General features: G+C 36.8%; 1 long non-coding RNA gene across 1 annotated transcript; it reads right to left on the bottom strand.

Annotated features, from left to right (window-relative positions):
* Positions 1–10,648: 10,648 nt before the first annotated feature.
* LOC132660249 (uncharacterized) lies at positions 10,649–13,108 on the bottom strand. Its single transcript, XR_009601648.1, has 2 exons — positions 12,402–13,108; positions 10,649–11,929 (listed from the first exon to the last, which is right to left on the bottom strand). It is a non-coding gene; the product is annotated as an uncharacterized LOC132660249 (long non-coding RNA).
* Positions 13,109–14,018: the final 910 nt, after the last annotated feature.

Genomic DNA, 14,018 nt, shown 5'->3' on the forward strand with positions numbered 1-14,018 from the left:
TCTGCTCACAAAATTGACACAAAGAGAGGTTGTTAACTATTTTTCTTTGGAAATTTCATATTGACTTTTGCCCACTTTTGCTGATTTAAGCTGTTCTCACTACTTTCTAAGCAGCTTGAATTTCTTTCTCTAGATATAAATTTCTCTATACATTATGGGCTTACCTGGTAGCTCAGACAATAAAGAATCTGCCTGCAGTTCAGGAGACCCAAGTTTGATCCCTGGGTTGGGAAGATCCCTCTGGAGAAGGGAATGGATACCCACTCCAGTATTCTTGCCTAGAGAATTCCATGGACAGAGGGGCCTGGAGAGATACAGTCCATGGGGTCACAAAGAGTTGGACATGACTGAGCGACCTTTACTTCACATACATTTATACTTATTATATAATACATTTTGGAATCATGAATATCTCAATAAGTACTTATTGGTTCATATGTGAACTGACTTAATCCTTAAGGTAAAAATTGTAAATAAAGTTTGCATCAATCAAAAATTTCTCTTCCCAAATGTGTCTATAATATGTGTCATCCAAAAAATTATTTTAGAATTGCTTCTCTACACTAGAGAAAACAGTAAAACTTGCTGAAATAAAGTAGAGGGTCAAATTGATTAAGGAAACCATATTCAAATAATTTCAGCAAATTTCATTCAAACAGAAGCACAACTAGCCTAGATAAAGATCTAATTATTTTGACTGCATTGTCCTCTTCTATTCCACCATAGAAAAATATATTTTCACATAATTTTATATTATATGTTAATTGCCTTCAACAATCATGAAATCTCGTGCCAATAAATTAATAAAGCCTCTCCTAAAAAATGAATGAAAAAAGAAGGAGCTCAAATTTTTGTTCTTTATTCCATTCTTAATTGTTTTGTTTTTAAGGTAAACTTCTATTTTAGTATAATATAAAACTTTTAAAATAACTTTAAAAAGTTAACCATAGCAGGAATAACATTATCAATGGTTTAACTGCAATACCCTGCTTTCTCTTAAAAAAAAAAAAAACAAAAATTTAAAAGTTCTTTTCGGTGAAATTGTATTAATAAGAGATTAATAGACTTTGCTATCCAGACAGTATTCAATGACACATCCATTGCCACAATTTGATTTTCAACTTTGGAATAAGAAGACTTGCCATAAAGGCAGGTCATTCATCAAAATGACAGCTCTTCATATACACTTTAGTCATGTGCTGATATCACCTATCATGTCTTTTTTCTTACTATTTAAGTGTGATATTCCCTTCACCCTCAAACTCACGTAGGAAAATTTTCAATGGAATATTTAGGGCAATATTTTTCTATTGAAAATTTCTTATGGGTTTTCTTTTTAGTTCTGGCTTTTCAACATTAAAAAGAAAAAAAGAAAAACTGTACATAAGTTCATCTCAAAATCTGGGTGCCCAAATTCAAAAGTCGAATGAAAAAAAGATTCAAACTTCACACTTAAAAGTCCAAATGCTTAAAAAATTATTGAAGATGAAAAATATTTTTTCATCACTGGAGAGTTTATTTTTAAGCCTTTTTCAGCTGTACCAAGTTAGATCTCAAGCCAATTTGGACAAAACTAAAGTCTGAAAGAGAATGGGAAAAAATCAGTAATTCAAAGTCGTTTCAAAGTTGGACATGTGAACTAGCATGACTCAAGATAGGGTGAGAAAAATATCCAAAATGTCCAGGGCCTTACAAGTCTTAAATTTTTGATCTTAGCAAATCCTAACAGTTTACATTTGATTTAAAAATATAGGTACATTGACGATTTCTAGACTCATATCTGATATAAAACTACTTTTTTCAGCTATTAAATTGGATCATATACTACATTTTCACCTTTGGAAAACTAAAATAGATTTGTATATTTGACCCAAACTTTCTTTATAATTCACTTTCTACTAATATGGGGTGAAATGTAGACAGATAAAGAATATTATTCAAGTGAGGAGTGTCTGAAAATAACATCTATATTAACTCTGACTGGTGTTTGCAGTTATATCAATCAGGTATGTATTTAAGTGTTTAAACAATACCACTTATACTGAGTCATAAAAAAACATTGTTTGAATTTTTGACACTGTTTCTCTATCTCAAATACAGGGAACAGAGTATAACATAACTATAACATTTATGTTTATTGTACTTTTTGCCTGTAGTATGGTGTCCTAAAGCCCATGACCAGAATAATAAACAACTCTGTTGGGAGCTAAAGATACAAGTTTAAACCTAGAAAAAAATACACTGCTGATGCTGCTAAGGCGCTTCAGTCGTGTTTGACTCTGTGCGACCCCACAGACGGCAGCCCACCAGGCTCCCCCATCCCTGGGATTCTCCAGGCAAGAACACTGGAGTGGGTTGCCATTTCCTTCTCCAATGCATGAAAGTGAAAGTGAAGTCGTGTCTGACTCTTAGCAACCCCATGGACTGCAGCCTACCAGGCTCCTCCATCCATGAGATTTTCCAGGCAGGAGTACTGGAGTGGGTGCCATTGGCTTCTCCCAAATATACACTACTATACATAAAATAGATAAACAGCAAGGACCTACTGTGTAGGACAGAGAGCTACATTCAATAACTTGTAATAGCTAATAATAGAAAAGAATGTGGAAAAGAATATATGTGTATATATGTATGTATAATTGAATCATTTTGCTGTACACTTGAAATTAACACATTGTAAATTAACTATGTTTCCATTAAAAAAATAAATAAAAGGAAAAAAAGAAAGAAAAAAGTAGATAAGTAGAGAGGAGAAGGAAGGTGATGGAAAGTGACTTAATAACTATGGAATTTATTGTTGTAAAGAAAATATTCTAAATTTGACTGTAGTGCTGACTGCATAATTCTGTGACTATACTGAAAACTGGGACCTGCCAATGCAAGAGATGTGAGTTCAATCCCTGGGTCGGGAAGATCACCTGGAGAAGGAAACAGCCACCCACTCCAATATTCTTGCCTGGGAAATACCATGAACATAGGAGATGGCGGGCTATAGTCCATAGGGTCACAAAAAAGTCGGACATGACTTAGCAACTAAACAACAACAGTACTAAACACTACTGAATTTCACACTTTATATGGGTGAACTTTATTATATGCAAATTATATCTGAATAAATTAGATACAAAATTTTTTGTATCTAAATTTATTTTTCTCATTAAAAAAAAAACCTAGAAGAAAAAAATAGGAAAGTAACGCCTAGTAGAAATATTTACAAAGAAATCACACTTTTTAATGAGATATTATACAGGCAAGTAATAAATTTAAGAACAATATGTTTTTTCACTAAAGCAATTAGATGGAATTTGTGGCTTGCTGAATGTCAAAATTTATAATGTATCAAACCACTCTTATGCACACTGTGGGAAATCGTAAGACATGAAAGATATGATTCTTTCCTGCAAAAAAAACTCTACCATCTGTTTGGGAAAGGAGCATATACATTCATGATAAATTGAACTACTTAGTTTGCCCATACTCACTTCTTGTTCACAGGGGATTCGAGACAGGAAGATTTGGCTACTAATAAATAAAAATTTAACTTTTATGTATATTTCATTTCCCCAAAGGATTTAAGAAAGAGAAAGTTAATACCAGAACAAATAGGTATAATATAGATAAGAAATCATACAAGGGAAAATGCTATACATTTCAAATGAAAGAAACACGCGAGATGAACAGAATACCTTTGAGCTATTGAGCCAAGTAACACCCCATGATAACAATTAGCACTTTACATTCATTACATCATTAATCTTCACATGAGCCACAAGCATAACGGAGCTTATCATTATCCATGCTCTACAAATGAAGGTAAAAGAAGCTCAAAAGAGACGAGCGGCTCCGCCAGAATCTCAACATAGATTGTCTTCTAGGTCCAAACTCAACCTCTCAGTGTTAAACAAGCTGCTGCACAATCAGATCTTAAATATTTTATCTCATCTGATTCACCTGGACTTCAGGTGTTCAGAATTTCTATTACTTCTCCTCCTAGGAAAGTGCTAGCACTAGGAAGTGACTCTCCAAATAAAAGCAATTTTTTTTTCAACAATCACTGGCATGAACAGTGCCAAGCCATTTTGGAAATCAGAGTCAGATGGGCATTTTATGTCTGTTAGAAAAAATAAAACCAGTCTTAATACTAGTCACTGTCAAGTCACATCACATTTTGAATATTTTTTCAATAATAGGCAAAACTATATATGAGAGCGGCTGCCTTTCTTTGAAAGAAAATTATGTTGTCACTGTTACTTAAAGATATTAATTATCCAAGTGGAATTGTTTCCCACTCTGATACAGGCCACAAGGAAATCTCCCAGGCCTTGAATATAACCAAGGTTATCCATGACCGTGGGAAAAGTTGTCAGTTCTGGGGATTTAATTTTTATGAGAGAACTGATGTATGCACATTTATTTCAAGTCAAGTTAAAGATTCCTTTTAAGGATTCTGGATTTATTCTTTCCATCTCTGAGATTATGAACTCATTTTTTGTATTCAGAAAAAAGTGAAATGTCCCATGTCAAACTAGATATTTTCTTCTCTAGCTTTCTTTTATAATAACTGAATATCATGAGTAATTCAGTGTTCTTATGATATAATTAAAATATTACAGACAATCACAGTAAAATGCTTTCCTAATTAACAGTGATACCTAACAGCAGACTCGTCTAGAAATTAGAATAGTTTTTCACCAAAAATATCATCTAAGGGTGAAATCTAGGCTTCATTTTATTCTTTTTTTATTTTGAAAACTTACATTTAAAAGGCTAAAAGTACAAAGAGTAATATAACTAACTCACTTCAAAAGCCAAACAATTGTGTTTCTATTTTCTGGAACAACATGAGAAATTTAATAAAACTGACCTAGAAATTTTCTGGGCCTGGGGATTATAATTGGGGCAAGCTGGGTATTTTTCTACTACTTTGATTTTTTAAAAGGCTATTACTTTACTCAAATTTTTAAAATTTTCTTCCAGTGTTGATTTTGACATTTTATATGTCTATAATTTTTCAAATTTATTAGCATATGATCTTTATAAGTTCTTATTATATTTTCATGTTTATTTTATCTATGGTTATTTGTCCTCTGTTTAATGGCATATTCTCTCTCTTTTTCCCCCCCCCCCAAACACTTTTGTCAAGGTTTGATTTCTTTTAGTGATCTTTTGGTAATATTAGACCTATTATTCTGCCGTTTATTGATAGCCTGTTCTCTATTTTCTTAACATTGACTTGTGTCTTTAGTGTATTTTTCTTCTTTGTTTACTTTTTGAAGGAATTATTTAAGAAAGCAAAAAGAATAATAGGGCTTCCCAGATGGCTCAGTGGTAAAAAATCTGCCTGCCAATGCAGGGAATGCAAGAGACATGGGCGTGATCCCTGGGTTGGGAAGATCCCCTGGAGGAGGAAATGGCAACTCACTCCAGTATTCTTGCCTGGAAAATTCCATGGACAGAGCAGCCTAGTGGGCTATAGCCCACGAGGTCGCAGAGTCAGACAAGACCAAAGGACTGAGCACACACACACACACACACACACACACACGCACAAAGAACAATAATATGCCCACATTTTTAAACACTGCTCAGCTTAAGAGAGTGAACTTCACTAACAGAGTTCAGAACCCTATTTACTCTTCCTTCTCAAGGACATCTCCTCTGCACCCAATGTCAGAGCTCAATACTATTCTGAATTTCATTTGCTTCCTTCCCTTGCATTGCTTTATACCATTACTATATACACAAGTATCCCTAAGGAATGTATAGCACTATCTTGCCTACCTGTAAAGTCTGTATAAATATCTAAGTATATGCTTATGTTTATATTATATGTGCTCAGTCACTCTGTCGTGTCCAAATCTTTGAGACTTCATGTACTGTATGTAACCCACCAGGCTCCTCTGTCCATGGGATTTTCCAGGCAAAAATACTGAAGTAGGTTGCCATTTCCTTTTCCAGGGGATCTTCCTGACCCAGGGATCAAACCCGGGTCTCTTGCATTTTCTGCTCTTTACCACTGAGCCACCTGGAAAGACCCTGTAGTTATGTAAGAGTGAATATATATGCATGTATAACCAAGCAGATAGGTAGATAGATGCTTTTGTGCTCAACCTTCTCTGTGGGATTCATCTATTTTTCATGAAATCACCTCCCAAATACACCTCACTGGAATTTCTACCTCAGTATCTCCTGTTGGAAAACCCAAACTATGACACTAACGTATTCAAAGATTTTTTACATTGTTTTCATGATCAGGTGTTTAATATTTTAATACTTCTGCATATTTTAAAAAGGTGTTCCCTTTTTACCTCTTAATATGAAGAATTAAACAAAGAGATGCTTTAATGTTTAATAATCCTTTTATTCCTGTAAAAATCCAGTTAAAGTTGATCTAATTTTTTATCTAGTTTGGTAATATTCTGTTCACTATTTTACATCAATGATCATAAGTGAGATTGGCCCATAGTTTTCATTTCTAATACTTTTTTATCTGATCTAAGTAACAAGGTTATAATAGTTACATTTTTAAAATATGTAATTTCTTAGGGGGTTCTCTCAGATTTTCCGGAAAAATTGGAGTAAAAATGAAGCTATGTTTTTTGACTCTTTGAATTAAATTACATCTGAAACAACCTAGAACAGGGCTTTTTGTGAGTAAATTTCTAATATGGATTAAATGTATTTAACAGATGGAGGAAAATTCAGTCATACTATTTCTTCTTGAAGCTATTGTTACCATAAAGTATAGTTTTTCTGAAAAAAATTGCATTTTATCTACGTTCTCATGTGTTTTAGAAACATTTATTTCATAGTTTTATCTTTCTAGTCTCAGTAGTATCTATAGTTGTCTTCTTTTTATTTCTAATATTGTTTATTTGTACTTTTTCATCTTTTCTTGGAGCCTAAAAATGTCTATTTTATTAGTTTTTTCAAACAGTGAACTTTTGCCTTAGTTGATTCTCTCTACCGTATATTTGTTTTCCATTTGATTAATTTCCACTCTTATCTTTATAGTTTCCTTCCTTCTACTTTCTTTGTGTTTATTTTGTTGTTCTTCTAACTTCTTAAGTCACTTAGCTCATTTATTTTCAACTTTATTCTTTTCTCCAAAAGCATTTGAAGCTATAAATTCACTATAAAGTATGCTGCAGTTATATCTCACAATTTGAACTTATATTTGTTGTTGTTCAACTTTCTGAGTTATTTAGAAAGCCTTTTTAAGTTAATTGTCAAAGGTATGAATTTTTGTACATTGCTATTTATTATTGATTTCTAACTTATTGGAAAACGGTCTAGATGATAAAAATTCTAAGAAATTATATCTTAAGATGGGATTAGTTTGACAACTCTTCATATGTGATTGAGACTAAGATATACTCTCTCATCTGGGGTTATTTATCATTCATGTCAAGCTTGTTAATGACTTTCACTTCACGACAATCCCCTTTATGCCTGATAACTTTTTTGCCTCAAAGACTATTTGACTAACATAGCATGTATTCATTTACCTACCTACCTATCTAGCTATCATTTTCTTGGTAAATATATCTTTTCCTATTCTTTGTTTACTTTTGATTACTTTTTGCTCTTATTTTAGATGTTGCTTTTCATCCCATTTGACAATACATGAATTTTAACTGTTAAATCTATTGAATTTATAGTAGTTAATATGATGAAAAATCTGGGTTTGTTTCTTCATTTTGTGCTATGTCTTCTGATTGTGCAATAGTTCTCTTTTTTCTTCTTCTGGATTTTTTTGGTCTGATAAATTTCTATCTCTTTACTGCAGTGCATCAGCAGGATATATTTAAATGTTGAATTTTTTTAGTATATCCCATTGAGAATGTCCTGATGATGCACATCTTTCATTAAATATGATCCATTTCATTCTTGGAAAGTTAACTTGGCATGTTTTGCTTGAATATTGCCTTTCCATTATTCTATTTCTGGAACTCTAATGAGATATCTTTTAGAACTTCCTCTCCTACACTCCAAGAATCTTTACAAACCTTAATATATCCTAGGAGTATTTTTCTCTTGATTGCATTCTGGATAATTTCTTCAGGTCCTTCTATTTCTCTCTCCAATAACCAAAGGAAGAAAAACACTCAGAGTAGGAGTCCAGCATTTAAGTGACTGTTCCTCTAGGGACATCAGGCAGTTCTGAAGTGAGACCACCAGAAGTCTGAGAAGCAGAAGAGAGGTCTTAATACATTTGCAGAGTGTTAAATAAACAAAGAGGGAGAGGAGAGAGCACTGATAAACCCTTGAGGTTTGGCATTGGAACTATTCAAGGCTGTACTCTAGAAGGAAAGGTGAACCACAAGTTGAATTGTTCTTATAGCTTCAAAGTATCTAAATTCATAACTCAGACTGAGCTAATTTTAAATTACAAGTGCCTGGCCTCTTCAACCTGCAGAAGCAAATGTAAATCCACTCTGAAGAAGGAAAGCATTGTTGTAGGTCCTGAGATTTTCTAGTTTCTTACTAGGAAGTCCATCATCCCTAGCTTTCTGGAGTGAAGGTTTTGGGCCTGATTACTGATATCCTGATACAGTCATGGAGCGATAATTAGGAAAGTCATAGAACAGAAGGGATCAACTGAAACATACATTGAGGTTTTGTTAGGCATTTTGATGAACTACGCTGTCTTCCACAGCTTTTTTGTATTAAAAGAAAAAAATGACTACACTCAAACTGACTGATTTGCCACAGCCACTATTAATTATTCTGTGACAGATTTAAGTGATTCTATGAAGGAAGCAAGGATACTTCTTGTTCAATATTAAGTGTTAGGGACATGTGATGACATCTGTGGTCTGTCACAGACTGGGAGTTAAGAGATGTGGGTTTTTTCGGTTATGTTTCTGTCACACACTACAACCTGGCTCGAGCCCATAATGTACTTTCTTGGCACCAGTGCAATGTGCCATCACTGTATTTGGAAAATTAATAGATTTGTAGATTCACAACTAAGAGATAAGATGGAAAACTCTCTAAGGGGGGATTTATAATATGGAGAAGCAGATTCATTGTTATAATATTATTCTGTGATTTCATATTGCTTTCATAATATAAACTGTGGAAGGTGAATTTGCCAAGTTCTTCTAGCATGGCAAAGTAGTCAGCTGTTATATTTTTAGTTAAATCCAAACCTGAATAGTAATCAGAACTACCTGAGAAGTTTCTTAGGCTAATGTTCTGGGAGGACTCAGTTTATGCTTTAAATATCTTCTTTCCTCCACTCTAGGTAGAAACCTCCCAAGTTGTTCATCCACCTTACTTTGTTTCCTTCCCTACCCGTTCCACAATCTGTCCTTAGATTTTATTCAGTTGTTCTTTTTTTTTTTTTTTTTTTTACATTTTACTTTGTGGCTGCACCATGTAGGATGTGGGATCCTAGTTACCCAACCAGGGATGGGAACTGGTGCCCCCTGCATTGGAAGCACAGAGTCTTAACCGCTAGGCCACCAGAGATGTCTTTACATTCAGTTTCCTCTAGTGGACAATCAGGCCCGTGGAGACAGAGATTTTGGCAGCTATCTTCTCCATCCTGCTCATTACAGTTAACAGTTACTCCAAGGCCTAAAAACTAGTAAGTGTTCAATAAATCTGTGAAGGAATGAAAGTATGAAGAAATAAGCCAGAAGAACTCTCTACAGCATTATAGGAATCTTTATTTGTAAAGAGTTCCAGAAACAGTTTTGATGTATATTCCTTGACAAACACGCTACCCTGGTTTATGATAAAGGAGATGAATGGTTGATGGAGTTGGGGCCAGGCCAGCTCCATGGGCATTTGACTCATTCAGTCACACAGGGCCAACTCAGAAGGGCCTCCCTCTCTCCCTGCCCACCCTTGAGACCCAAGGCTCTGCAGCTGCTGTCTTAAAGGTCTCAATCATTTTCTCTTTGAATTTGTGCTTCATAAGTAAAGTCCAGTGGGACAATGGAGGGTGAGCCAGAAGCTTGGAGCCAGGCAGTCCTGCTCCCTCCTCCCTTTCTCCACTGCCACCTGAGTAGGGGTTGTCAGCTGCCCGTGCCTCCCACCCTCACTCTGCCCCTGCCCAGCAACTGTGACCACCCTTGCCCCACATGGAGCAACATGGAGCATGAATTAGGAAGGGGTAGGTTCTGGGTGCCTATACGGATTCACTTTGCACTTTTGCCCAGGATGTTTGGAGTTCAATACCAAAGAAACCAGGACAGGTTGAGACAGACCATGGAAAAAAGGAGAATATGTTTTACCTGCTTTTTGAACAAAGAACCTGGTATTTTTCGTTTGCATAGGGCCCCACAAATTATATAGCCAACCCTAAGAGAATGGGATATTCGTGCAACTAAAGGAAACACGTGTACTTGAAAGCTGAGAGACAGGTTTACCTCCTTAAAGGCAAGTTGCTAGGAAACTAAGGCACGTTCCCACCCAGTAGATGCTTCTACCAGTAGGTGCTTTGCTGTCTTTTGCTCTGAACAAAAAGAATTTTCCATAATTGACACAATGACCTCTTTTTCCCTAAATTTTGTTTTCTTGAGGGAAACATGACATCACTAAGAAAACTAAGCTTAAAAAAACTTAACTACTTTTTATTGAAAAATACATTTTGCGTATTTGAAGAATTACACAAAAACACCTTACACATGAACACTTAATATTTTCCACTTTTATTCTTTAGTTCTTTTACTTCAAACTCACATTTTTCCCCCTTCAACAATACATGAACCATGAAATTCCAGATGTTCAAGCTGGATTTAGAAAAGGCAGAGGAACCAGAGATCAAATTGCCAACATCCATTTGATCATCAAAAAAAGCAAGAGAGTTCCAGAAAAACATCTACTTCTGCTTTATTGACTATGCCAAAGCCTTTGACTATGTGGATCACCATAAAGTGTGGAAAATTCTGAAAGAGATGGGGATACCAGACCACCTGACCTGCCTCTTGAGAAATCTGTATGCAGGTCAAGAAGCAACAGGTAGAACTGGACATGGAACAACAGACTGGTTCCAAGTTGGGAAAGGAGTACGTCAAGGCTGTATATCGTCATCTTGCTTATTTAACTCATATGCAGAGTCAGTTCAGTTCAGTGGCTCAGTCGTGTCCGACTCTTTGCAATACCATGAATCGCAGCACGCCAGGCCTCCCTGTCCATCACCAACTCCCAGAGTTCACTCAGACTCATGTCCATCGAGTCCGTGATGCCATCCAGCCATCTCATCCTCTGTCATCCCCTTCTTCTGCCCACAATCCCTCCCAGCATCAGAGTCTTTTCCAATGAGTCAACTCTTCCCATGAGGTGGCCAAAGTACTGGAGTTTCAGCTTTAGCATCATTCCTTCCAAAGAAATCCCAGGGCTGATCTCCTTCAGAATCGACTGGTTGGATCTCCTTGCAGTCCAAGGGACTCTTAAGAGTCTTCTCCAACTCCACAGTTCAAAAGCATCAATTCTTCGGTGCTCAGCCTTCTTCACAGTCCAACTCTCACATCCATACATGACCACAGGAAAAACCATAGCCTTGACTAGACGGACCTTAGTCGGCAAAGTAATGTCTCTGCTTTTGAATATGCCATCTAGGTTGGTCATAACTTTTCTTCCAAGGAGTAAGCGTCTTTTAATTTCATGGCTGCAATCACCATCTGCAGTGATTTTGGAGCCTCCAAAAATAAAGTCTGATACTGCTTCCACTGTTTCCCCATCTATTTCCCAAGAAGTGATGGGACCGGATGCCATGATCTTCGTTTTCTGAATGTTGAGCTTTAAGCCAACTTTTTCACTCTCATCTTTCACTTTCATCAGGAGGCTTTTAGTTCCTCTTCACTTTCTGCCATAAGGGTGGTGTCATCTGCATATCTGAGGTGATGGATATTTCTCCCGGCAATCTTGATTCCAGCTTGTGCTTCTCCCAGTCCAACATTTCTCATGATGTACTCTGCATAGAAGTTAAATAAGCAGGGTGACAATATACAGCCTTGACATACTCCTTTTCCTATTTGGAACCAGTCTGTTGTTCCATGTCCAGTTCTAACTGTTGCTTCCTGACCTGCATACAGATTTCTCAAGAGGCAAGTCAGGTGGTCTGGTATTCCCATCTCTTTCAGAATTTTCCACAGTTGACTGTGATCCACACAGTCAAAGGCTTTGGCATAGTCAATAAAGCAGAAATAGATGTTTTTCTGGAACGCTCTTGCTTTTTCCATGATCCAGCAGATGTTGGCAATCTGGTTCCTCTGCCTTTTCTAAAACCAGCTTGAACATCAGGGAGTTCACGGTTCATGTATTGCTGAAGCCTGGCTTGGAGAATTTTGAGCATTACTTTACTAGCATGTGAGATGAGTGCAATTGTGCGGTAGTTTGAGCATTCTTTGGCATTGCTTTTCTTTGGAATTGGAATGAAAACTGACCTTTTCCAGTCCTGTGTCCACTGCTGAGTTTTCCAAATTTGCTGGTATATTGAGTGCAGCACTTTCACAGCATCATCTTTCAGGATTTGAAACAGCTCAACTGGAGTACATCATGCAAAATGCCAGGCTGGATGAAGCATAAGCTGGAATCAAGGAGAAATATCAATAACCTCAGATATGCAGATGACACTACTCTTATGGCAAAAAGCAAAGAAGAACTAAAGAGCCTCTTGGTAAAAGTGAAAGAGGAGAGTAAAAATGTAATGGACAGAGAAGCCTGGCGTGCTGCAGGCCACAGGGTCACAAAGAGTCAAACACAACTGAGTGACTGAACTGAAACGGGAAAATCTTCCTTCAATACCTCAAGCCTTTGTTACCAAAACTTGTGTTAGACAGAGTTCCAGAGGCTCCCAGATTGCTCTGACATCTCTGTTGTTGTTTGACTCCTTAAGTAGGTGCCCAAGAACTTTTCTTCCTCTAGGGGGCTCCTATTTTCCCTCCGGGTCACTTCACAGAAGTCTGAAGTGCTGAAATGTCATTGGAGAATTTTGAGTCCTCCAAGAAATGGTCCTTTTAAAACCAGGTGCAGCGATAGCCAAGAAGTTGTCTGGAAATGTTGAGCCACTGAGTTAAACAAAGAAATCTGTTCAGTGCTGAGGCACCATGCCTACCAACTAGAATATCAGTAATTTTTCTAGACTGTGCCCCGGCCCTTACTTCATGGCTTATGTGACTTGACCAATATTCTACCAAAGTTCCACATTTTGGGAGTCTATTTGCTGTCAACCTGTCATGCCTTTCATATCCAAGGACCTATTTATCTGGGGAAGGACCAACTTTATTCCTATTACTGGCTCTGTATTAGGAATGAACTCCCTTTCTCTTTCCTCCACCCCTGTCCTATTAGAAATGCTCTTGTTCACCAAACCCCAGCTAGAATGCCTAATTCAACCTCCTGCCCTCTGTATATATGCCTGTGTGTCCATCAGAAGCACTCATCAGTCAGTTACTGTCCAATGCAGGCCACTTGCCCAACACTAGCATTACTGGAATTCATGACTACCACTTGAGCCCCACAAGATGGGTGTGACTTCCCCTCATCAAAGAGAATCAGAGCTTAGAAGCACAATCTTTCAACTGTTTAATTTCAAAATGTATGAACTTTTGTTAGATTTTAGAAATAGTGCTCCTGTAGACAGACAAAAGCATAGAGAGGTTCAAAATCCTGAACTGGAAGGATGCTTTGAAATAGATTTGGTGACTCTCACTGGTCACGCTCAGTCAGGGAGAATGACATCTCATCACGCTAGGATAAAGCCCACCTGAGGACCAGCCCAAGATAGTTTTTGTGAACCAAGTGGGTAGGTCGTGTCCTTGCTGATCCATCCTTGCCTTTGGATCTAGCACAAGCAAAATTCCGAACCAGAATCCCAATTTACCATAGCCATCTCAATATATATTTTCCGTGTTCTTCTCAGGACAACCTTTAATTGCTGCAAGTGAAAGTAGCTACAGAGAAGAGAAGAAGCAACTACAGGGAAATTTCCTATTTATAGTTTGGATATGAAGAACATTCACCAGGCCCTTCACTGATAAGCACTAGTCCTTTAAAAGAAG

The sequence above is a fragment of the Ovis aries genome, chromosome 8 (assembly GCF_016772045.2).
Source record: "Ovis aries strain OAR_USU_Benz2616 breed Rambouillet chromosome 8, ARS-UI_Ramb_v3.0, whole genome shotgun sequence".
NCBI lineage: Eukaryota > Metazoa > Chordata > Mammalia > Artiodactyla > Bovidae > Ovis > Ovis aries.